General features: G+C 49.3%; 1 long non-coding RNA gene across 1 annotated transcript; it reads right to left on the reverse strand.

The window, feature by feature from the left end:
• Positions 1–761: 761 nt before the first annotated feature.
• Positions 762–4,112, reverse strand: LOC147971439 (uncharacterized). Its single transcript, XR_015603311.1, has 2 exons — positions 3,704–4,112; positions 762–1,083 (listed from the first exon to the last, which is right to left on the reverse strand). It is a non-coding gene; the product is annotated as an uncharacterized LOC147971439 (long non-coding RNA).
• Positions 4,113–26,383: the final 22,271 nt, after the last annotated feature.

The following is a 26,383-nucleotide window of genomic DNA, read 5'->3' on the forward strand; positions in this document are numbered from 1 at the left end:
AGTATGAATCCATGTTATGTCCAATTAAATTTTTTCGCTGGCTGTATAATGCATGTAACCTACTCATACCAACATTTTAGTGCATTCCAAATGTCTATACTACCGCTGGAATTCAAACTAAATTTGAATTCGTTTCTTTATTTCAATAAGAATCTACAATCATGATTGTTGCCAACTTCAACCATCATTCGTGTATTACCTTAACACACCACATGATTACTATAGAGATAGATATGAACTATGTGTACTATAGGAATTCGAATTCAATTTTTTGAATACACTTGATGTTGGTTCCAATTAATAGTACATCTGATGTACTAACTATATATTCATAATCTAAACCATGTTCCATACATACACCATGTTTATCACACAAAGTATAGTGCCCCGCCCCCTATATTATGACAAGTATTTAGCCCTGAGCTGCAAAAGCCACACATTAGCCCAAATTATAATCAATGTTCTACATTATGATATCTTCTTCAAGTATCTGTATCCACTTTTTTATAATGAATTACGACCTTTGTTCATCTTTTACACCTTCACGATCCTCTTCCCTTTGTAGGTATCTAGCGCTAACTTTCTATCGTGCATGCACACACCCACCCCCCTCTCACCCTCCCTCAGCGTCCCCTCCATCGTGCACGTTCGTTATTTCTCTTTAGGTCGTTCACCCACGGTGTGTGTGACGCCCCCGATTTGACTGTATACTAATCATACACGCAAATATGTACGATCAAGATCAGGGACTCACGGGAAGATATCACAACACAACTCTACAAATAAAATAAGTCATACAAGCATCATATTACAAGCCAGGGGCCTCGAGGGCTCGAATACAAGAGCTCGATCATAGATGAGTCAGCGGAAGCAACAATATCTGAGTACAGACATAAGTTAAACAAGTTTGCCTTAAGAAGGCTAGCACAAACTGGGATACAGATCGAAAGAGGCGCAGGCCTCCTCCTGGGATCCTCCTAAACTACTCCTGGTCGTCGTCAATGGCCTGCACGTAGTAGTAGGCCCCTCTAGAGTAGTAGGAGTCGTCGTCAACGGTGGCGTCTGGCTCCAGGGCTCCATCGTCTGGTCGCAGCAAACAGGTATAGAAAGGGGGAAAAGAGGGAGCAAAGCAACCGTGAGTACTCATCCAAAGTACTCGCAAGCAAGGAGCTACACTACATATGTATGCATTGGTATCAAATGGAATAAGGGTATCATATGTGGACTGAACTGCAGAAAGCCGGAATAAGAGGGGGATAGGTAGTCCTATCGAAGACTATGCTTCTGGTAACCTCCATCTTGCAGCAGAAGAAGAGAGTAGAAGGTAAGTTCACCAAGTAGCATTGTGTAGCATAATCCTAACCGATGATCCTCCGTTCGTCGCCCTGTGAGAGAGCGATCACCGGTTGTATCTGGCAATTGGAAGGGTGTGTTTTATTAAGTATCCGGTTCTAATTGTCATAAGGTCAAGGTACAACTCCAAATCGTCCTGTTATCGAAGATCCGAATAGATTAACTTCCCTGCAGGGGTGCACCACATAACCCAACACGCTCGATCCCATTTGGCTGGACACACTTTCCTGGGTCATGCCCGGCCTCGGAAGATCAACACGTCGCATCCCTACCTAGGCACAACAGAGAGGTCAGCACGCCGGTCTAAATCCTATGGCGCAGGGGTCTGGGCCCATCGCACATTGCACACCCGCACGTTGCGTACGCGGCCGGCGAGCAGACCTAGCCTCCCTTATACAAGAGCAGGCGTTCCAGTCCAACCCGGCGCGCGCCGCTCAGTCGCTGACGTCACGAAGGCTTCGGCTGATACCACGACGTCGAGTGCCCATAACTGTCCCCACGTAGATGGTTAGTGCGTATAGGCCAGTGGCCGAACTCAGATCAAATACCAAGATCTCGTTAAATGTGTTATCTTGAAATAACCGCGAACGCCGACCAGGGCCAGGCCCACCTCTCTCCTAGGTGGTCTCAACCTACCCTGTCGCTTCGCCACAAAGATCCACTCAGAGAGCCGTCGGGACAAACGTCCTTTCGGACCCAATCCGTGAATCACTTGCGGGTACTCCTACGAGCCGACCCGTCTTTAGTCACCACAAGTATCATATATTATGTATATAAGTATATACCCGTGACCACCTCCCAAGTGATCACGGCCCAATAGTATAGCATGGCAGACAGACAAGAATGTAGGGCCACTGATGATAATCTAGCATCATATACTAAGCATTTAGGATTGCAGGTAAGGTATCAATAGTTGTAGCAACAATGACAGGCTATGCATCAGAATAGGATTAACGAAAAGCGGTAACATGCTACACTACTCTGCAAGCAGTAGAGAGAAGAGTAGGCGATATCTAGTGATCAAGGGGGGGGGGGCTTGCCTGGTTGCTCTGGCAATAAGGGTTCGACGTCGATGTAGTCGATCACAGGGGTACCGACATCGGTCTCGGGGTCTACCGGAAAGAAGTAACGGAGGGGAACACAATAAATAATAGAGCAATCAAAGCATCACAAAGCATAACATGGCAATACGCGGTGCTAGAGGTGACCTAACGCAGGGATAAGTGATACCGGCGAAGGAGGAAAACATCCGGGAATACACGTTTTCGGACAAACGGACCGGAGAGGGAAAGTTGCATGTTCGCTATGCTAGGGACGTGTGCCTGACAAACGGGCTGCGTTTTCAGATTCGTCTCGTCGTTCTGAGCAACTTTCATGTACAAAGTTTTTCCATCCGAGTTACGGATTATTTTATATTAATTTTTAAAGTTTTAAAATATTTTCTGAAATTTTGGAATTATTATTAATTCCAAATTATTAGTCAAATGCTATGTGCACACACTGAAGTGTACACAGCAGGGTCTGCAAAGGCTGACATGTGGGGCATGTTGACTGAGTTGACCCAGTCAACATCTGACTTGTCAAAGGTGAATAGTGCAGTGGGTCCCGCGTGTCATGGAGAGTAGTTGTATCTAGTAATTTTATTAGACTCTTGACTAAATGGGACTGGGACCCGCACGTCAGTGACTAGGTTTTTAAGTAACAGATTATATATTTTTAAGCTAGCTAATTAGTCAGTGGTGGCCTAATAGTCAGAGGGGATTATTAGGGGGGTGTTTAGGCCTAATCTAATTAGGCCCGGCCCCATAGAGGAGTGGCACTAGCCAGCCATTGTGTGGCTGTGCTCAAGCACAAGCACACACATGGGGCGTTGGCGGCCATGGCCAAGTACCAGCAGCAGCAAGTGGCAATAGCCAAGCAGCCGCGACATGAGGAGGAGCAGCGCAAGGGCAACAGCAGCAGTGCGCAGCACAGGACAGCAACAAGTAGCGACAGCAATCGACGGCTGCGGGTGCGCGCATACGAGGGGAGCAGCAGCAGAAGAAGGAGTCGTAGCAGCAGCAGCGGCGCATTAGCAGGACGCGGCAGCAGCGAGGCCAGGCGCGGGCGGGCGGAGGTGGTTGTAGGCGGGCGCGCGGGGCAGCGGCAGCAGGAGGAGGCAGCCTCAGTGGCCGCGGGCGGGCGCGGGGTGCGGCCCGCAGAAGGAGCACACAGGAGTCGCACGAGCGTAGAGCCAAGCAAGGGCGCGTACGCGTATGCTGAGCTTCGGCCATGGTGGCCGCCGGTTCGTACTGGAGACTACGGCGACGGATCGAGACCGGGATGAGGGGGATTCGGAGGAGGAGCTCACGGCGAATCTGTAGGGGAGGGCAGCGGGCTCAGGGGAGGCTCGTAGGCGGCGAATCCAGCGGAGAGGCGGCGACGACCGTGGCGGAGAAGACAGTTGGTGGCGACGGTTCGAGGGCGTCCCAGCTCGATCTGGTCATCGGGATGGACGAAGCCAGCCGCGGCGGACCTCTTGGATGTCGACGTGAAGCTTGGGGAGGCACCGGTGCGCGGCGACGACGACGACGCGGTGACGGCAGCGGCGTCGGGCGCGAGTGGTAGAGGGAGAGGGGGCGCGAGGGAAATGGGGTTAGGGTTCAGTGGCGCGAGGGCGGCGACGGTGTAGGTCTTATAGGCGCCGAGGTCGCCGGGGTAGTCGCCGGATGCTCGCCACGGCGATGGCCGGTGCCGTGGCGGCCATCGGTGTTGTCCACGGCTCCTCTGTGAACAGAGGAGGGGGAGAACGGGGGTGCAGTGGGCCAGCCTCGTGGGAGGAGTTGCTTCGGCCGACTGGGCCAAGTGGCCCAGGGGAGATTTCCTTTTTATTTTATTTTCTGTTTGTGTTTTGTTTTGTTTTTATTTATTTTCTTTTCATAGTTTTATTTAATTTCCACAATATTTTAGTTTAGTTAAAATACAAAAGTATTTTATAAGTTAGTATTAGTATTTATGCCACTTCCACAAAATAACCTGGCAAAAATAAATTAGTTTAGAGTTTTTTATAAATTAAAAAAGCATTTATATAATTGCCTTTAGCCACTGTTTTATTCTCAAAGGGCATTTAAAAACTTTATGAAAGTGTTGGGTCACCACCATAATTAGTTATGGAATATTTGCCACACTTTGAACAATTTATTTTGCATGTTTGAGAAATTTGAATTTTGGACTTTAATTTGAATTTGAATTGAATTAAGATTTGGATCAAGCGAGGATTAGCAACAGCAATGTGATGACATGTCACCCTTAAAAGAGGATTACTGTAGCTTAATTATTTGGGCATCATAGTGTGTAGCCCCCCCGGCTCCTTCTTTCCTGCACACACCGGTCGATATACCTCTCTAGCCAAGTGTCCCTACCACAAACACATACTTCCCAGTAGCGCCGGCACCGAGGCTCCTCTGGTTGAGGATGTGACCGACGAGTCGTCGTCGGAGGAGGCCGAGACCGCAGACCCGACGCCACCTACGGTGAGGGGGCGAGTCTTGTGGCGGGCCAGTTCCGGCGAGCCGGTCCGGCCCCGCAGGTCTGCGCAACCACAGCTGACCTTGGAGGGGTCCCGGGCCCACATGAGGGCCGCGACGGCGAAGGAGCCGGTGAAGGTCGCGGTGAAGAAGAAGACGGCCGCTCCTTCTTCTTCCAAGCGTGCCCAGACGCCGCCTCCCTCCCCTCCTCCGGTAAACATCAGCGCAGGGATCACCTTTAATTATGGATCCCTCAGTCCGCGGAGGAAGAGGAAGATAGCAGAGGAGGAGGAGGACGATGAGTACGCATCTGGTTCCCCCCGTTATCTCTGCCTCCCCAACCTGCGTTACTGATCTTGACTTGTATTCATCTTTGCAGGGACGCGGAGACGCTGGCCCAGAGAGCAAAAAGGGCCAAGGCCTCGGCGGGTGGCCAGCCCCCGGCTGGTACTTCGAGGGCGCCCTTGGTGGTATTGAGCAGCCCGGACAACAGTCCCCGGCAAAGCCCCCAGCATAAGTTCATCATTCTTCTCTCTTGGACACGTGTCAGGGGCGCGACACTTTGGTGCTGACCTTGCCAGGTGTGTAGGAGGGGAGCAGCAGCAGGAGGAGCCACAGGGGGCTACTCCCAACACGCTGCCCCCATCGACCACGCCACCCCAAGGGACGTTCCCGACAAGGGCGCCAATCACTGAGCCCACACACATGGAGGAGGAGGAAGAGAACTTGAGCGCCGGTGGCTTTGCCTCGACGCCAAATGTTGGCAAAGAGGGGACTTCCGTTTCCCAGCCGGGTGTCGGCACCGGTAAGTCGTTCGCCGTTTCGTCCATGCTTCTTCTCCTTTCCGGTTCTTGGTCTTGGCTTTGCCTCACCCCTGTCTTCGGCGCCCAGATTCCTCCTTGGTGGACCCATAGGACGTGGACACCGTCGCCGAGGGTGTCGCCAAGGCCGCCGAGGCGGACGCCGAAAAGGTCGTCGCCGAGGAGGCTGCCAAGGACGCTGTCGAGGAGGCCGCCGAGGGGCCTTCCGGGGAGGCCGACAAGGCTTCCGCTGAAGAGGCCGGCAAGGGGCTTGCTGGGGAGACGGAGGAGGAGGCTGGTGACCGGCCTTCCTCCTCTGCTGCTTCCGGCTCCTGCAAGTACCTGAGGGTGAGCGACGACTTGTTCGTCCACCTTCCGGGCGTGTCGAGCACCAGGACGCCTGTTGAAGGAGAGGTGTTCGACGATGAGGTGCTTTCCGTCGCCGGGCTCGAAGTCGTTGACGAGCCAATCGTTGGCAGCGGTGGTTCGCAGGAAGGGCGGCTCCTCCACGCCATGGGCGCCAGCTTCCGGAAGCTCCAGGCGCTCCACCGCGCCCGCCTGGACAAGGTTGAGGAGAAGGCGGAGGCGGACCTCTAGGAGCGCGTCGCCGAAGCGCGGGATTGGTTCCGCGAAGCCCATGAGAAGCTCAAGGAGGCCTAGGATGAGCAGGCCAAGCGCGACATGGAGCTTACCATGAAGCTTGCCGACGTCTAGAAAGCTCATGAGGTGGCAAAGAACTCGGCCGAGACCGCCGAGGCCGTTCGGACCCAGCGCGAGGCCGCGCTGAACTCCCAGGAGGAGCATCTTGCCGCATGCGAGGAGAAGCTCGCCGCCACACTTCGTGGCAAAGATGCCGAGGTGGAGAAGCTTGTCCTGCAGCGGACCAGTGAGCTGGAGCAGAGGCACAATGAGGCACTCAATGCCCAGGCCCAGGTTCACACCGGCAAGGTGAAGGAGCTGGAGGAGGAGCGCCACAGGCTGACGGAGCAGGCGTTAAAGCTGTCCCGGGAGAAGGACACACTTAATGGTGCTCCAACGGAGGCACATGGCATGGTCATCTGCAAGGCTGGGGAGCTTGCCGAGGCCAACAACTCCATCGGGGATCCCAAGCTGAAGTTGAAGGGTCTCGAGGAGGCGCTGGAGGAGGACAAGACTCGAGAGGGAAACCTGGCCAAGGCGCTGGAGGGCGAGAAGCAGTTGCGGCAGAATGAAGGCCTCAACTTCGCCGATCATGTGGCAGGCGAGAACCGTTGGCTCAAACGCCTTGCCGTCGTCGCCAACCAGGCTGCCGCGCAGCTTGCCACCATGGGGATGCCGGACGTGAGGTATGCCCCGGAGCGGAGCGTGAGCGCCCATTGCACCCTGACCTTGTTCTTTGAGAAGGTCGTCCATGCTCTTGAGCAGCTACACGCCAACTGGGAGGCCTCACTAGCCGAGGAGTCCCGGATGCTTTGACAGGGCGCCATGACCAAGGTTCTCACCAAGATGGCGCACTGGTACCCCGACCTCGACTTCAACGCCGGGCTGGAGAGCTTGTCGGAGGGTGTCGACCTCGCGCCGCTCAGGGAGCGCATCAAGCCCATCATCAGCCGTGTCGGCGGAATTCTGAGGGTGGAGGGCCAGCACCGGGATTAAGCATCCCGTTCCTCATTGCCGCTGCGGGTTCACAACCAAGACAATTGCTATCTCTAGTTAGAACCGCGGCAACAATTTGATGTAACATAACTCTGCAGCACTTTCAGTACTATGCATGTTATTTCCCTGTTCGATTTCCCTTTGTATACGCAACCTACGCCAACTGGGCAGGCTCGCCGGGGCGGAAGCCCAAGGCGGCATCTTGGGGACGGATCCCCATTGGCCTGCCGGGTATGCGTGCTGCCGGACGAGCCACCTCACCGTTCTTAATGCGGCCGCTCGAACTGTCGAGCTTGACTCGAGTCAAAATCGAGAGCGTCGTCAATCACGGAAGGCTAACCCTGCCGCACTCGACGCAGCCGCTTGAGCTGTTGAGCGGACTCGAAACAGGGCAAGGGCGTTGCCGATAGCGGGAGAGCCCCCTGGCGTGCAGGTTTTCCATACAAAGGCACGATATCTCCGAGGGAAATAACCTTGTATAAAAAGGAAAGAAAGTAGTCAGGGTTTGGTGTGACTTAGCTTCTGCTTGTGGTCGCGCCAGCGTCGATCTTTCGACCCCTTCTCCTGCTTCTCTTAGAGCCATCACCATGAAGAAACACTCACTTAACTGCTGAAACTGATTCTCACAATTGCGCGTCCCTACCTGGCGCGCCAAAGATGTCGGTGGGAAATGACACCTATGGGATCACAAGAATCCCTACTGCGGTTGCGGGGCGTGGGGTTGAGAGAAGAGCGGGTCTAACAGAGAGCACGCGGTTCGTTTACCCAGGTTCGGGCCGCGAGGATGCGTAAAACCCTAGTCCTGCTTTGGTGGGTGTATTCTAAGTTCTTGAACTAGCTACGGGGTGCAACGAGCTCCAAAAAGCCAAATCACTCTCCTCGTCGCCTTGGGCCTCCTTTATAGAAAAAGGGGTTGCCACAATGGCACACAGGAGGTGGAAAGGCAATAGTGTTGCGAGGTAATCTTGGTATTACAGGACAAAGCGCATTAAATGCGAGGCCTAGGTGTCCCTCCACTTTATTGGGGACGGGGGCGAGGCCCGTCCCGTCCGTCGCCGCTCCTCCAAGCTTCGACACGCGCCCTGGCCAGCGATGCATGCGGTGCCATGTAGGTAGGCAGGCAGCTGAGGTGGCGCGGTGGTGGAGCCTCCACGAAGGGCTGCATGTCGCCACACAGGTGCCTGCCCAACTGGTTGGGTCGGCAGCTGCATGCGAACGGTGGCGGAGACTTGGCTGGTGCGGGCTTGACAGTGGCCCTGCTGACGTGCTTGGCGAGGGCCTTGCCGGGCGGCCCGGCAAGGGTCTTGCCGTGGCGCGCAGGCGTCCCCGGCAAGGATCTTGCCGGGGGTCTTGTGGGTTTCTTCGGTGAGGATGGTTGCCTTCCTATCCTCATTTGATCTTGACTATTCTTTGTCTTCACGAGATCTGCATGCCACCACAGAGGTGCCTCCCGAGCCCTGTCCAATGCATTTGTCGAGTGTTGGTGGGCCCGAGGGTGGCTCCCTCGGCTGGCATTGGCGAGCTGCCCCGGCAAGGGTCCCTGCCAGGGAAACCTGCTTGGCCTTGGTTCTTGTCGTTGCTTTGCTTCGTCTTGGGCGTCGGTCTTACCTTGGCTTACCTCCCTTGCTCTGCTTCGTGTGGTCACAGGCGCGGCTCTGATTGCCCGTGCACAGGTAAAGGGGTACAAAAATGTTCCCCTAGTTTTGTACATCGACAACCTCCTTCATCCTCTGGCGAGTCAACAACGACCCAACTCCCTCCTCTCAAAACCGTAGCTGGGTAAGTACATCAACCCTTTCTTTTGATGTTTCATACTTTATGTGCTATGCTTAACTTTCGCATCTTTTTCTGTTATAGATCCAAAGCCAGACCCAGCAAAAAGGCTCGGGTGAACAATCCACCCGAAGACCAGGTGGTTCTTGAATAGGAGCAAACGGTTGAACCGGAGGGTCCAAATCCTGAAGCTACTTTTGATGAACCACCCCCTCAAGATCACAATATTGATGAACAACCATAAGTTGACATTGCTGTGCCTGATGCTGAACCGGCAGATCCAATCCGGGCTGATGATAAGTCTTCTAGTCCGGTGAGAGCTACTGACACTCCATCAACTCCAGAAAAGGCTGTTGGAGACAAAGAAGGCGAGGTTATCATTACTGGCATTGGTCACACCTCTCCTGGCCATCCTATAATCTTGGCCAAACATAGTGCCAAGGAAGAGCGTGCTGCCATGGAAAAAGGCAAATGGAGCACTGACTTGTCAAGCTACGCCCATCTAGCGCTCAGGAACTCCACTCCGGTTTTCTAAACCGTCTGCACTCAAACCGTGATTATGAAGCCGGTTTGGTGAACCTAATGAAAGAGCGCTATGAGGTATTTTCATCACTTTCCTTTCTTGAATACAAAGTACAAGCATCAACCCAAGTAGCCCCCAAGGGCCGGTTTATGATGGCAATCATAAACCGGGACTCTATAATACCTTAACTCTTACAAACTTGTCCTCAATATACCAACTGATCTTTTGAAGTAAATCAGACGTGATCATTGTATTCCTGTAGTTTTTCGCCTGTGTAGCCCCCAAGGGCTGGTTTAGCTTTGCGAGGTAAATCAGGTCTTGAATCAATGCGTCACCTTTGAATAGATGTACATTAGCCCCCAAGTGTTAAGGATAATGCTTGCATTGTACTTGAGACTTGTGAAAAATATGTTGACAATAGAGCAAATAGGCATTAGCCCCCAAGTACAAAGTGCATAACTTGTTATACGCTTGGTACTTCATAACCTATTTTGATGATATATCTCACCTTTGTAGGCCGAGCTGAATAAGAAGGATGCTCAAACCGCAGACCTTTAAGAGAATGTAAAATCTGAACAAGCAGAGGCTTCCAAAGCCAAAGAAGAGCTGACCAATGCTTTAGCAGCTATGGAGAAGCTGAAAGAAACCTATGACAAAGAGCATGCAGACTGGGAGACAGAAAGGGCCGCTTTAACCAAGAAAGCCGAGGACGCAGAGACAGCCCTGAACCGGTGGTTGACGAACTGACCGGCTTGAAGCGGCAGATTAACGCCATGACTTCCGCTGTGTTTGGTAAATACCTCCTCGTGCAGTTTGTCTAATTCATAAGATCTTTATCAATGACCGGTTTACTGATGCTAAACCATGACAGGGACCCGCATTGCTCATCTGTGCTCTAACATGCGGATGAAACTTAAAGCGGCCTACACCTTGATAGAACAGATGTTCTCTGGATCACAGCGAGCCATTTGCACTGCAGCTTATAACAAGCCTCCGCCATCACTGATAAAGGAAACTATTGAAAAGCTGGCCATGCTACCTGCCCGGATCAATGAACTGAAGAGATCAGCCACAAGATCAGGAGCGCTGACCGCGCTAATCCAGGCCAAGGCATGGATTCCGGATCTTGAACCGGCAGATATCATCAAAGCGTATCCTGGTGTGAAAGAAGACGGCTCAGACTTCAATAACGACGATCTTCGAAGGCTGACAAAGGAGATGCGACCAATAGCAAGCAAACTGGCGGGGGACACGGATTTATCTCATTTACAACCGGTTTATGATGCTGAGGGAAAAAGATAGCCCGCGGTGATCCATAATGTTGAAGATCTTGTGCCTCCAACCCGTAAGCATACTTACGCTCCTGACATTGACCCCTCCAGCCTTATCCATGAAGAGGCCATTTTTAAGCTTTAACCGGAATCGATTGGTCGACGGTTGATTTCCAGCGTCTGGGGAGGGATGAGGAGAATGTGACCGCGCAAGATGATCCTCAATCGTCAAGCCGGCCCAATGAGGAATCCTAAACCGGCGGCCGGTTTATCAGTTACACTCTGCCACTTCTTGAAAACAATTATTCAATTTGGGCCGTTTGAAGGCCTTGTAATAGGATAGCAGAAACACCTTTATCTGCCATGCCATCGAGCATGTTTGTTTTGCTTGATACCTTGAAAACTTGTTCTGCTTTTGGGATCTATTTATGCATAGTCAATTATGATTTGCGTTCCTGCATATAAGAACTTGAAAGTGTCCTAGTGGTTTACCACTGGACGGGTCATGATGCCCAAAAATATATACATAACTTGGAGGGATAACCAAGATTTGTATTATCTAGATAAAATAGATGATATCTGTGACATACCTTGTTGGCTGACCAACTGCTTGTATGGTAAAGGTGAAAAACACCAATCCGGAGTGTTGATGACTCCTTGCCCTCTTGCCGGTTCATATAAAAACCAGACTGGGCTATAATAGCCGCTGATTTGTTCGTATAATGCTGGTGACATCTAGTCAAAACCAGACCAGAGCAACATACTACCGGTTTAAAATTGATCATGTACTGACAACTAAGCGTTGAAAGCCACGCCGGGTTGTAATGAACACCGGTTTATCAGAAAATATTCATAAATCCCTTATTAAAAGATATAAAAAACAACAAATCAAAAAAGAAATATACAAGGCTTTTCATGGGCTGCCAGGCCCTAAATCGAGGCTTTTTATGGGCTGCCAGGCCGCTGAGTTAAACCATTTTGCAAAGCCTTTTAAGATGGACCTCAATCTTTAACAAATCACCGTTTTAACTTTGACAAGTTCAGGGTCCATGGGATTGACTTGTCAAACGTTCGATGGGTCATACCAGGTTTACCTGTACGGAGTGGCTTACTTAAAGAGGCAGGATAACCCAGGGTTTTAGGTGAATACACCTGGCTTCCAAGCCTGGCTTGATAGCCTATTACAAGGGTGCAAGCTCGTTGTTCTTTGAGAAGCAAGGAGCCCCCAGGTAATATTTGAGTTGTGCTCAGTGGTTACCTATGTTTGAGTTGTGCTTGATGCTATAGACTCTCTTTGGTTCAACATAATTTGCTTTTGGCTTGAAGCCTATCAAGAGATGTAGCTACGGTGTGAAGCCAACCAAGCCCCCTAGTGATATCCCTTTTTGGTTTTAAACCGATCAAGAGGTGTAGCTATGGTTCGTATACGATCAAGCCCCCTAGTGACTTTCTTTATATCTATGTGGCCTTATGGGCCGGGTTAATAAAACTCTGCTTTGTCAGTAGAGACCCCTGTGAAACCACACATGATGTGAAAAAGGAACAAGGACCCCGCTTTAGCCGAGGCTCCGGTTTATTATATAATATATACATTGTCATAAGTATGTACATAAGAAGAGCCTGTGGCTCAAGTATAGTAAGGCCGAAGAAGGGCTATATTCCATGGCCGCTTGGTCTCCTCCTCCGATTTACGTGAGTCTTTGTGCTCTCGAACATCAATGAGGTAGTATGACCCATTGTGCAGATTTTTGCTGACCACAAAAGGTCCTTCCGAAGGTGGGGATAACTTGTGCATATCAGTCTGATCCTGGATGAGCCGGAGCACCAGATCGCCTTCTTGAAAAGTTCTGGTCTTAACCCGGCGGCTGTGATAATGTCGGAGATCTTGTTGATAAATCACCGAACGTGCCGCTGCTAAATCACGCTCCTCATCTAACAGGTCCAGTGAGTCCTGACGTGCTTTCTCATTCTCAGCTTCAACATAAGCCGTCACACGGGGTGAATCATGACGGATGTCACTAGGGAGAACCGCCTCCGCTCCGTAAACCATGAAGAAAGGTGTGTAACCTGTATATCTGTTAGGTGTGGTGTTGATATTCCATAACACAGAAGGTAACTCCTCCACCCAACACCCCGGTGTTCATTTTAATGGAACCATAAGCCGAGGTTTAATACCTCTCAAAATTCTTGATTTGCCCTCTCTGCTTGACCATTAGACTGGGGGTGAGCCACTGATGCTACATCAAGCCGGATGTGCTCATGTTGGAAAAATTCCTCCATCTCACCCTTTGATAGATTAGTACCATTATCAGTTATAATACTGTGTGGGAAACCAAACCGGAATATCACCTTTTTGATGAATTGAACTGCCGTGGCTGCATCACACTTACTGACTAGCTCTGCTTCTACCCATTTGGTAAACTTGTCAACTGCCACTAACAGGTGGGTCTATTTGTCCTTGGATCTCTTAAAGGGTCCAACCATATCGAGCCCCCAAGTTGCAAGCGTCCAAGTGATTGGAATCATTCTCAACTCCTGAGCCAGAACATGAGCGCGGCGTGCAAATTTTTGACAACCGTCACACCTTTTGACTAAATCCTCAGCATCAGCATGAGCTGCCAACCAATAGAGACCGTGACGAAAAGCCTTAGCCACCAAGGATTTTGAACCGGCATGGTGACCACAATCTCCTTCGTGGATTTCTCGCAAAATCTCACAACCCTCTTGAGGAGACACACAACGCTGAAGTGCTCCTGTGACGCTGTAACGATGTAACTCCCCATTGAATATGGTCATTGACTTGGAACGCCAGATTATCTGTCGGGACAAGGTTTCGTCCTTTGGTAACTCGCCCCGGTTCATGTAAGCCAAGTATGGGACTATCCAATCCGGCATAACATGCAAAGCTGCCACCAATTGGGTCTCCGGGTCAAGAATAGCCAAGTCTTCCTCTATGGGTATCTTGATCGACGGATTATGCAGTACGTCGAGGAAGACATTAGGTGGCACCGCTTTACGCTGAGAGCCTAGGCGACTTAAAGCGTCCACTGCTTCATTCTTTTGCCAGTCTATATGGTCAACTTGATAACCCTTGAAATGACCAGCCACTATGTCCACCTCTCATCAATATGCAGCCATTAGTGGGTCCTTAGAATCCCTAGTGCCAGATACCTGTTGGGCCACCAGGTCTGAGTCACCGAAGCACTTAACCCGGTTAAGTTCATCTCCTTAGCCATCCAAAGACTGTGGAGTAAGGCCTCGTACTCGTCTGCATTGTTAGTACAAGGGAACATTAAGCGAAGAACATAACAAAACTTGTCACCTCGTGGGGAAGTTAATATGACTCCAGCCCCCGAGCCCTCCAATTGCCTGGACCCATCGAAGTAAATAGTCCAATAAGTGTTATCTCGCTTTTCCTCTGGTGCCTGCAACTCTGTCCAATCATTAATGAAGTCCACGAGTGCTTGAGATTTGATCGCTGTGCGAGGTGTATACTTGAGCCCGTGAGGTCCAAGCTCAATAGCCCACTTGGCAATCCGGCCAGTTGCTTCTCTGTTTTGAATGATATCTCCCAGAGGGGCTGAACTGACCACTGTGATAGGATGACCCTGAAAATAATGCTTGAGCTTTTGGCTTGCCATAAACATCCCATACACCAGCTTCTGCCAATGAGGATACCTTTGATTTGATTCGATAAGTACCTCACTAATATAATAAACCGGCCGTTGAACTGGATACTCCTTTCCAGCCTCCTTGCGCTCCACAACAATAGCCACACTAACAACCCAGGCATTAGCAGCCACATATAGCAGGAAAGGCTCTTTATCGACCAGAGTCGTAAGGATAGGCGGTTCAGCCAACTGCCTCTTCAAATCCTCAAACGTTTTATCAGCCGCATCACTCCAGACAAAGTCATCCATTTTCTTTAGCATCTGATATAAAGGGATAGCTTTCTCCCCGAGACGACTGATAAACCGGCTCAAAGCCGCAATCCGGCCGACTAAACGTTGAACGTCATTGATACACGCTGGTTTAGCCAAGGACGTGATTGCTGAATTTTTTCCGGATTATCCTGAATGCCCCTATTTGATACCAGAAAGCCTAGGAGCTTACCTGCTGGAACACCAAAGACACATTTGTCCGGATTAAGCATCATCTTATAAACCCGGAGGTTGTCAAAAGTCTCCCTCAAGTCATCTATCAATATTTCCTCCTTCCTAGACTTCACCACAATATCATCCACATATGCATGAACATTGCGCCCAATCTGTTTATGAAGACAATTCTAAACACAGCGCTGATAAGTCGCCTGGGCACTCTTAAGCCCAAAGGGCATGGAGACATAGCAGAAGGCTCCAAAGGGAGTTATAAAAGTTGTCTTCTCTTGGTCCTTAACTGCCATTTTGATCTGATGATAACCAGAGTAAGCATCCAAAAAACACAAACGGTGACAACCCGCCGTTGCATCAATAATCTGATCAATGCGAGGGAGGGCAAAGGGATCTGCTGGACAAGCTTTGTTCAAGTCTGTGTAGTCCACACACATACGCCAAGTGCCGTTTTTCTTAAGGACTAGCACCGGATTAGCTAGCCACTTTGGGTGAAAAACCTCCACGATAAACTCCGCGGCCAACAGCCGAGCTACCTCCTCACCAATAGCCTTACACCTTTCTTCGTTGAAGCGGCGGAGAAACTGCCTGACTGGTTTAAACTTAGGATCTATATTAAGTGTGTGCTCAGCGAGTTCCCTCGGTACACCTGGCATGTCAAAAGGTTTCCATGCAAAGATGTCCCGGTTCTCACGGATGAACTCGATGAGCGCGCTTTCCTATTTGGGATCCAGGTTAGCGCTGATGCTGAACTGTTTGGATGAATCGCCAGGAACAAAATCGACCATCTTAGTGTCTGTGGCCGATTTAAACTTCAACGCCGAATCATGCTCCGTAGTTGGCTTTTTCAAAGAAGTCATGTCTGCCGGATCAACCTTGTCTTTATAAAACTTCAGCTCTTCTGTGGCACAAACCAACTCAGCGTAAGCCGCATCGCCTTCCTCACATTCCAAAGCGATCTTCCTGCTCCTGTGTACTGTGATGGTCCCCATATGACCTGGCATCTTAAGCTGCAGATAAACATAACACGGCCTCGCCATGAACTTGGCATAAGCCGGTCGCCCAAATAGGGCGTGATACGGACTCTTGATTTTCACCACCTCAAAAGTCAATGTTTCTAACCTCGAATCATGATCATCTCCAAAGGCCACCTCTAGGGCTATCTTGCCCACTGGATACGCAGACTTACCGGGCACCACGCCATGGAAAACGGTGTTCGACGGTTTAAGATTCTTATCTGTCAACCCCATACGGCGGAAGGTATCATAGTAAAGAATATTGATACTGCTTCCCCCATCCATAAGCACCTTGGTGAACTTATACCCCCCAACCTGAGGTGCCACTACTAAGGCCAAATGACCCGGGTTATCAACCCGAGGTGGGTGATCCTCTCTACTCCATAAAATGGGTTGCTCAAACCAGCGCAAAAACTGAGGCACTGCTGGTTCAACAGAGTTCACGGCCCTCTTGTGAAGCTTCTGATCACGCTTGCACAAGCTAGTGGTGAAGACATGATACTGCCCACTATTCAACTGCTTTGGATTGCTCTGATAACCCGACTGCTGCTGCTACTGATTCCCCTGATGGTTATAACCTCCCTAGTTGTCCTGGTTCCCTTGATTTCTATGTCCGGTTTGATTGCCTTGAAATCCTGAACCGGAGATGCTGCCTCCATAACCCGGCCCATGAAAACCACCTCCCGAACCGCCGTGCGGGCCATTGTCGTATTGAAACATATTGGATTTCTTAAACTCTCGCATGATGTAACAATCCTTCCAAATATGTGAAGCTGGCCTCTCCTTCGATCCATGATTTGGACAAGGTTGATTTAATAGGCGCTCCAGATTGGGGCCTGACCCTCCGCCCCTCTGGGGCTGTTTGCCCTTACGACGCTGACCATTATCCTAAGCATTGGTGTTAGCCACAAAGTCCAAACTATTGTCTGCTTTGTGCTTACCATTGTTCCCATGACCTGCCGGGTTATGCTGCTATCCCTTGGTGTTGCCGTTCTTCTTCCCTTTTCCCAGTTTGTCCTCCTCTGAGTGAGGGTCTTTGGTACTATCTGAATTGGCATATTTAACCAAAGCAGCCATAAGCGTTGACATGTCATTGCAGTGACGTTTGAGCCTTCCTAACTTCAGTTTTAACGGTAGAAACCGGCAATTGCCCTCGAACGTTAACACTGCTGTATCCGTGTTGATACGATTCGACGAATGCAGAATAGCTGAGACCCGCTTCACCCAATGGGTTGTAGACTCCCCATTCTCTTGAACACAAGCGGCCAGGTCCACAATCGACATAGGCTGCTTACAAGTATCTTTAAAATTCTGGATAAACCGGTGTTTTAACTCGGCCCATGATCCGATAGAGTTAGTTGGTAAGCTCTTTAACCAAGTACGAGCTGTCCCCTCCAACATCATGGTGAAGTATTTAGCACACACCGCTTCATCCACATCCAACATCTCCATTGCCATCTCATAACTTTCAACCCATGACTCTGGTTACAAATCGGCAGTGCAATTGGGCACCTTACGAGGTCCCTTAAAATCCTTGGGCAGTCGTACATTACGTAAAGCAGGGGTAAGACACGGCACCCCTAAAGAACTGAAGACCACGCCTGGCTCCACTGAAGCGGTAGGGCGAACCAGAGTAGGTTGATGAGCTCCATGCAGAGCTGCTAACTCGGCTTCTTGACATGCACGACCATGATCCACCACATCCTGCGCATTAGCACCTCCAGTTGCCGGGTTGTGCCCTCGCAGCGAGTTATGGTGACGTGCACTGCTTGATACAGCCGGTTCATCCTCAACATGCCTGCTGTAGGTCCGACTCGGACGGGGGGTGGAATGAATCCTCTCGCGACTATGCGAATAAGCCCGCTGCTGGTTTAAAGCTGTTTGAAGGAGCTCTTTAGCCCGTCATATCTTGACCGCCACTGGTGACTCGCCATCAGTTGGGAGGGCTGCCAATCGTGAAGCGGCGGCCACAATGTTATCCAACGGGTTGGAGTAATGCCCCGGGGGCGTCAGAACATACTGCGACACAACATTGTTCTGATGAGGCGGGTTCATCATGCGTGGTTGAACCGGTGCTCCTGTGCCCGGTGCCTCCGTCCGGTTCACTACTGGCTGGTTACTGGTTCCGGCTCCTGGCGTGTTGAAGAGATTTCTTGGCTCATAACCCGGCGGGAGGTGCGACCGGTATCTCCTCCTCATGACCTCATCTAAGGCATTCTGGTACAACCTAAGCTGGTAGGCCCGAGCTTCCAACTCGGCCCGTTCTGTAGCCATCCTGACATTTTCTGCTGCCAGGCCCGCTTTAGCCTGAGTTATTTGATCCTTCACCTTTGCAATCTCCGCATTGTGCTGATCTCGGGCTGCAGCGTCCACCTCCGCAGCCATCAATGTTGCCAAGGCATTGAACAAATCAGATAAAACCTGAGCAGGAGGCGGCGCGGAGCCCCCTGCTCCTGCTGGCGTTGTTGTTGCTGAACCGGAGAACATCGCCGTGACGGTAGAAGAATGCTGCGCTGGTTGTGTACTGGCCATGAAGACCGCGACCTGGTTTGGCAGATCGAGGAGGTCTGGAATACTGTTGCCATCGGACCCTCCGCTAATCCGGACATCCTGCAGTCGATACAGGGACTCGGTTTCTCCGGTTGAAGACTCGTCATCAGAACGGATAAGGGTTTCTCCATCAAATGCCGGTCCATCCTCATACTCCACTCCATGGATGACACCTACGAAAGCATGCCTTGCTGCGGGCTGAACCGGGGTAGGGCTCGCACGCTGAGCCGTCTCGATGATGTCGGCGCAGGTGTCCAGCTCAGGGCCCGGTTCCCCGATTTTGCCGATGAAGACGTGAATTCCTCCAAAGGGGACCCAGTACCCGTATTCGATCGAACCGGCCTCGGGACCCCACCCTGCGTCGTCGATGTAGAGCTTGCCGCGACGACTCTTCGTCATCCGGCCCACAGCGTATCCCTTGAGTCCTTCGAAGCTGCCCTTCAAGAACTCGAAACCATCGTGCGATAGCCCCACGGTGGGCGCCAACTTTCATGGGTTTGTCACAACAGATGTCCTCCTGAAAGGACTTAGTCGTGGAGCCATCACTACGGGTTAGCTTGAAGGGGTTAAACCGGAGAAGGGACACGAGGGATTTTATACTAGTTTGGCCCCTTCGATGAAGGTAAAGCGTCTAGTTGTGATTGGTATTGCTGGGGTTTCGATGACCAGGGAGCGAATCTGCTTTGCCTGGCTCTCGAGTTGTTGTCTGTTGTCCCTAAACCGCTGTCGGGTCGTCCCTTTATATACATAGGTTGACGCCCGCCGGTTTGCAGAGTCCTGAGGCCGGATCATAAACGTGTCCGGCTTGGTCTCTACTCCTTCTAACTTACAATACAAGTTACATGAAAGAGTCGGTTTACATCTATAGGCCTTAACTCGCCTTTGGGCCTTGGGCCTTCGTAAAGCGCCACCATCCTCATGTCTTCATGGGCTTCTATATTCATGGAGTTAACCCGGCCACTCCTAGACGGTTTACCTCCAGTAGTCATATCCCCAACACGCTCCACCTGCCATGCAGCAATATTGAGTGCACAGCTGCAGGGAAAGATTCACCCCGGTCATTGCGTCGCAGTAGTAATGACTAGTGAGCAGTCAAATCACAGAGCCCCACCTTTGCCACGGTAAGTTGCTCGGATGAAGCAACCATCATTTCTCTGTTCCTTGAATCCACTGGTACTCTCATATTCCCAGAGTAATAAGTTGCTCGGGCAAAGCAACCATCAAGTCACCTTTCCCATAGTAAGTACTAGTACCTCCTTTTTTACTCTAGAAACAACCACACGTGAAAATTGGCGGTAGCAGCACAGCAACTGAATCAAAAATCGAAACCAGCCAATGAACTACTACTAATGCTGAGCATTTGCTAGTATCATGTACTCTGTCTGCCCATGTATATAGGGCTTAATGTGTTTTCCGAGTCTAACTTTGGCCCTGTTTGGATCCATGGGTTAGAGTTAGTTTGAGCTAGTTGGGGCTCAAATAGCCCTAAAGTATCCAAGCATGAGGGTTAAGGACTCCTTTGATTCATAGGGTTTAGGAAGTGCAGGAATAGGAAACATACAGGAATAGGATGTACCGTCCACTAAAATTCTACGTTGGGTAGCAAAACAAAGGATTTTTTCCAAGAAGTCCAACCTCATGCTTGTTTTCCTGTAAAAATGAACTAAGAAGTTCCTATAGGATTGGTTCCTGAGGAATGCAATCCTAAGAATCAAACAACATGTAAAGGGAAAATTCCAGAGGGTGTCAATCCTGTAAAATTCCTATGCAAACCCTGTAAATCAAAGGAGGCCTAAATTCAAGCAAGTTGCACCGAACCCGCCAAAAAAACTATCCCACCCAAGAGGTGCTAGTTGGAGATAGTTCTCATTTGGCCCACTGAAAAATAACTTTTCTCTCTCCATCAAGTGCATTTGTTGTCAACCTAACCCTGTCACCCAAACACCTCTTTGGCTACAATTAGTTGAGGGTTAGTCATGAGTTAGTCTAACCTCTAGCTAAGTTAGAGTATCCAAACAGGAGCAGTATAGGACATGCAAGTTGCTCAAAGCATACAGTCAAATTCGTACGTGAACAGATCTAACGGAACATGAAAGGATCTTAGAATGATATAATTTTTAAATTATATAAAATCTTATCAATAGTCAAAGGCATCCTCGAAGAATACATCAGGCCCTATATAAAATCTTATCAATAGTCAAAACCAAGTGTTCTAAGCGAGTTCAAAACGAGAAACTGGACCCACTCAAGGCATGGCACGCCTGTCTCGTTTGGTCCGCTGGTCAAAGTGCTTCCTCTTCTTGGCATAACAATAGAGTACAATATTTTTTTAGCATGCTCATGGCATGTCGCTAACATGTGATGAGTTACCTGACCTCAATAGATGGCAAAAATGCCAGCCCACCACACTTTGAGAGAGACGAGGAGCGAGAAGCGATACAGGCTGCTGGATTACTAGAGCTAGGTGTCGCACGGAGGCCAAGAAATATGGTGATAGCATGGGTCAGCCATGTAGTATGATGTAACTACACTGGGCTGCTGTGTTTTGTACTCTTCCCGTCCACTGTGGAGATGATTGGTTGATTTTATATCGCTGAATAATATAAAATATTATGAGTGCAGACACTCCACCACGAGGTTCCTTACTCCTTCTCGGTCGTCGGGAATCTATGTTCTTCCACTCTTTTTTTTACGTGAGCTTTGTTCATCTTTTTGCCAACACATGGCGACTCACAAAACGACGAGAAGCTTGCTTACTACGCCTTCTCCCTCGCCAACGCATGCGTGGTGGCTCGCAGCACGAGGAGAAACTTTTTCTTACAAGCGGTGGACGTGCAACAGTTCATAGTGGGAGTAACATACTCCTAGGTAGTAACATACCGCAGTCCAAGACATGCTTGCTTATGTAGCATGTATTTAATGATGAGAGATGTGTTTAGAGTAATATAGCGCTTTCCAAGAGAGGATGGGCCAACTAGTATGACACTACTACTATGTTACTTTGCATTATGGAGGTAGTAACTTAGACTAGTGTCATATGCATGACACTAGTCTAAGTTACTCTGCACTATGACCAGCCTAAGAGCATGGTTAATAGTATAGCCAGCTGATGGCTATAAGAAACTGCCATGTCATGTATAGCCATCATTTATAGTCACTCATATAGTAGTGTGGGCTACAAGGTTGGCTATAACATTACTTAGTACTTTTTTCAACCTTCTCCCTTTCTCTTTCTTCACATTTATTTTATTTGTGTAGGAATCCGCATATAGCTAGGATCTTGCATGAGAGCCCACTCCCCATAATTTTCATCATCATCATCTGAGTCCTAGAAGATCTCACCCACATCATCATTAGGCATGTAGCCTCCTTGATAGACAACATGCGCAGAAGGAGTAGAGGCGACCCGGGACGCCCCACGTCGTGGGCACTCCGTACGTGCTCGTGTGCGTGCAGTGTGCGTGCTTTTCCATTGGTGCTAGATCTAAGGCCGAGGCTGAGGTCGTCTTCGTCTCCTTCTAGTCGTTGAGCAACGACGGCAAAGAGGTGCTGCAAGAGATGCATAGGCGCCGTTTTGTGCGAGCTTCACCGTAGCACGACGAACCGGACGTCGCCGCAGATGGCGCATGCCTCCATGCAGCCGAGTGTGTGCGCATGCATGTGTTATTCACGTGCATTCTGCGGCCGAGTGTGTGTGTGCATGCATATGTTGTGTACGTGCGTTGTGTGCTCCATGTTGTGCACGCATGTGCATGAGTTGGATCGGCATGAGTTAGTGCGTTGGCGTGTGTATATGCGTGGCTGCATGCGTCCTGTACATGTGTGGCTTCTTGCGTGGTTATCAATATAAACTATAAAACATCTTCAAGTTAGCATCCTGATGTATCGTCTCTAGTGGTTAGCGAAGAGTTCATGTTCTTTTATTTGTTTATAGGTGGGCAGGCGGCAAAACAGGGGAAAACGCACAAGGTTCCTTGCAGACGCTCCACCACGAGGTTCCTTGCTCCTTCTCGGTCGTCGGGAATCTATGTTCTTCAACTTTTTTTACCTGAGCTTTGTTCATCCTTTTGCCAACACGCGAGACATCTAGCATCAAGGTGCACGTGTCATGCAAGAAAATGGAGATAATCAGATAAGCAGTGCGTAAGTGAGTCATGCACTTCGATGGCAAGTACGCAATATTTTCTCCTCGATGGCATGTGAATAGTGCACGTACTCAACGTCGGAGCACGGGATGGGGGGGGGTAGCCATGACATGGTCACCCTTTTTTGGAGAGAGTATGTACTCCCTCCAAATAACTTCGATGTGTCTCGTCAAATCGGAGAACGACGAGAAGCTTTCTTACTACACCTTCTCCCTTGCCAACGCATGCACGATGGCTCGCAGCACGAGGAGAAACTTTTGCTTACAAGCGGTGGACGTGCAGCAGTTCATTTGGTGTCAGATTGCCAGAAGTACTACTGTAGTACCGTCATTATTGTTCGACTTCCGAAAGAGGCGAAGAGCCAAGCGCAAGGTCACCTACTAACCTTAGGCTAGGTATAGTGGGAGTAACATAAGTAGGGGTACCTCCTTTTTTTATTCTAGAAACAACCACACACGAATATTGGATGGTAGCAGCACAGCAACTGAATCAAAAATCGAAACCAACCAATGAACTACTACTAATGGTGAGCGTTTGCTAGTATCATGTTGTAAGTGCATCTAGTGCCACCCCTAGTTGGTTTTGGAGTATTGATGACAAACTTGGTTGAGGGACTAATGTGTTTGTGAGAATTGCAGGATAACACAGGTAGTAGTCCCTCATGATTTGGTTTACCTACCAGAGATGACCCCTAAAAATGTGTGAAGACATTGAAGACAATGGTGCTCTGTGAAGAGCTTCACATTGAAGACTATGACATGAGAAGACAAGACATCGTATGAAGACTATGGACTACGAAGACATATCTGTTTCGTAGTTTCCTTTTCTTCTTTGTTGAGTCATAGGAACCACCGTACTGTTAAGTGGGGTCCAAGTGAACAAAGTCAGAGTGACTGAAGTGATGCTCAACTAAATCCTATGTCTTCAAGCGAAGACAATGAGAGAAAATCTTACCCAGAGCTGGATGAGTCAGCTTTACTTGTAGCCCAAGTCAAGATGCCGCGTGTGTTTGAAATCTGACCGTTGGACACATGTCAGTTCCTTAGTGACCCAGGGTCATTTTGAACAAATCAGGTTGGGTTGCCTCGTGGCTATAAACAGCCCACCCCCTACACCATAAATTGGTGGCTGCTCAGAGTTAGTGCACGGCTTTTGTCGTTTGAGAGCAACCCACCTCCGAAGCCTTTGAGAGGGAAATCCTTGCGAGGACAAAGCCCTAAAACACCCAGAGCCAAAGAGTGCTAGGCATCATTGAAGTCTTTCTGTCTGCGTGACCTGAAGACTTGTTACACTTGAGGAATGTGAATCCTCCAGCCGGTTAGGCGTCACATTCTGAGCATCGAAGAGTCATTGTGGATCGCCGGTGAACGAAGTCTGTGAAGGTTTGGAAGTATACCTTGAAGACTTACCAGAGTGATTGGGCGAGGGTTGTGTGTCCTTAGATCAAGGGGAATAAGGTGAAGACACGGTCTTCTAAGTTAAATCCCAGCCTCCCTAACCAGACGTACAGTTGTCACAGCAACTGGAACTGGTCCAACAAATACCTGTCCTCACTGAACAACTGGTTCTACCTTTTACCTCTCTTTACTTACTGTTTGTCTTTGTGAAGTCATTGCCTGCTTGCATGATATGATTGACTTCACTATGTGAAGACTGTTGTTGATTGGCTTCATACTATCTTCCATCTTGATCCTACTACCTAGCTGCTGATAGTCTTCGTGCTTTCACTTCATTGCTTACTTGACTATGGCTTGTCTAGTGTAGTCTACCTTCCGCTGCATATTTATAGGCTCATTGCTACTATTTGTCTTCAAATCCCTCGTGTTTTGAAGACTTTCATAAAAATCGCCTATTCACCTCCCTGTAGTCGATAACTAGCACTTTCAATTGGTATCAGAGCAAGGTGCTCACTTGTTCTATGTGATTCGGTTGAACCACCTGGATTTTTAGCTATGTCAACTGCAGGGATAATCAAAGTCTCCACTGCGTGCCCTGTCTTCGATGGCACTGATTACCCCTACTGGAAGAATAAGACGCATGCATCTTGAAGCCATTTATGTCGACCTCTGGTATGTCGTCAAGAATGGTGTTCCCAAGGCCGGTGAAGGCGTCACCCCAACTGATGTCAAGAAGTTCATTCAACTAGATTTTACTGCCAAGAACGTCATCTATGGTCATCTGACCAAAGGACAGCATGGTCGTGTGAGTGCCCTAGAAACTGCGAAGCTAGTCTAGGACTAGCTCTCCAAGGTCAATGAAGGCGTCTCAACCCAGAGAGACTCAAGGATCAGTGTTCTTCGTAATCTCTTCAACCTCTTCAAGAGAAATGACAATGGGAATGTTCAGCTGACGTTTGATCACCTCACTGACATCACAAATGAGTTTCATACACTTGGCACCACTGAGATCACCAAGCATGAAATTGTCAAGACACTCTTGAGATCACTCGACAACTCATTTGACACCCTGGCCCTGATGATTCAAGAACGCCCTGACTTCAAGACTCTCGATCCGTCTGACATACTTGAAAGGCTCAACACACATGATATCCAGCTATCTGAGAAACGAGATATCTATGGTCCTAACTATGGCCGAGCTCGCGCTTTGAAGGCAAAGGCTGTTTCCTCATCTAAAGAAGAATCTGACTGCAGTTCTGAGGATCCTGAAGATATTGGAAAGGAACTTGCCATGCTTGTGAAGAAGTTCCAAAGGTTCACCAGGAAGAAAGGCTCCAGATAGTCTTCAAGATTCATCTCAAGAAATGATGAAGCTTCCTCCCGTGACTACAAGAAGAGAACGTGTCACAAGTGCAAGAAACCTGGTCACTACATCTCTGAATGTCCTCAATGGGACAATGAGAACAAGAAGAATAAGAAGAAGAAGAAGAAGAAGAGCAAGGAATATGATTCTGATGACAAGAAGAAGAAGAAATCCTCAAAATCTTCTTCCAAGTCTTCGTCAAAGTCTTCATCACACAAGAAGAGCTCATCTAGCAAGGGTCGTGCGTTTGTTGGCAAGGAAATGGATTCAGAGGAGGAGTCTGCATCTGAGGAGGTGGAGATGGAGTCTGAAGAGGAATCTGATCCAGGTGTGGCAAGCCTGGCTTTAACTTCAGCATACATCGCCAAGTCCATCTTCAACACTGAAGACGATGGCCTCTTCACCAACGCTGATGCTAACAAGGATGACTCTGCACCTACCTACTGCTTCATGGTACGTGGTGCCAAGGTAAACTCACGCGATGCTCACTATCAAACATCAAGTGAAGATGACTCTGATGTAAATCTAAACCTAGCTACAAAACACTTGCTAAAATTGCAACACATCAATAGACTACTATGGAACATATTCAAAAACTGCTAGACAAAAGCAATGACCTGTTGGACGCGGAAATGACTCAAACTCGGTCCTTAATTGAAGACATTAAAAATCTTCATGTTAAGTACGAAGAACTTGAAAGTCGTCATGAAACGCTCTTAACTACTCATGAAAAGCTCTCCTATGATTATCTTCAAAGGAAGCAAGAGCTTGAGAACTTGAGATCGGCTCATGAAGATCTTCAAAAGGAGAACGAGTCACTTCGCGCTCAACAGATCAGTTCCGCTTAGGAAGGATTTGAACCACCATGTCTAAAATGCCTTGAGCATGATAACACTACTTCTGTTGCTGGATGTTCTAGTGCTACTACTGTTGCAATATCTT

Source organism: Triticum urartu, chromosome 5A, assembly GCF_056163025.1.
Source record: "Triticum urartu cultivar PI428250 chromosome 5A, HENAU_Tu73, whole genome shotgun sequence".
In the NCBI taxonomy this organism is placed as follows: Eukaryota; Viridiplantae; Streptophyta; class Magnoliopsida; order Poales; family Poaceae; genus Triticum; species Triticum urartu.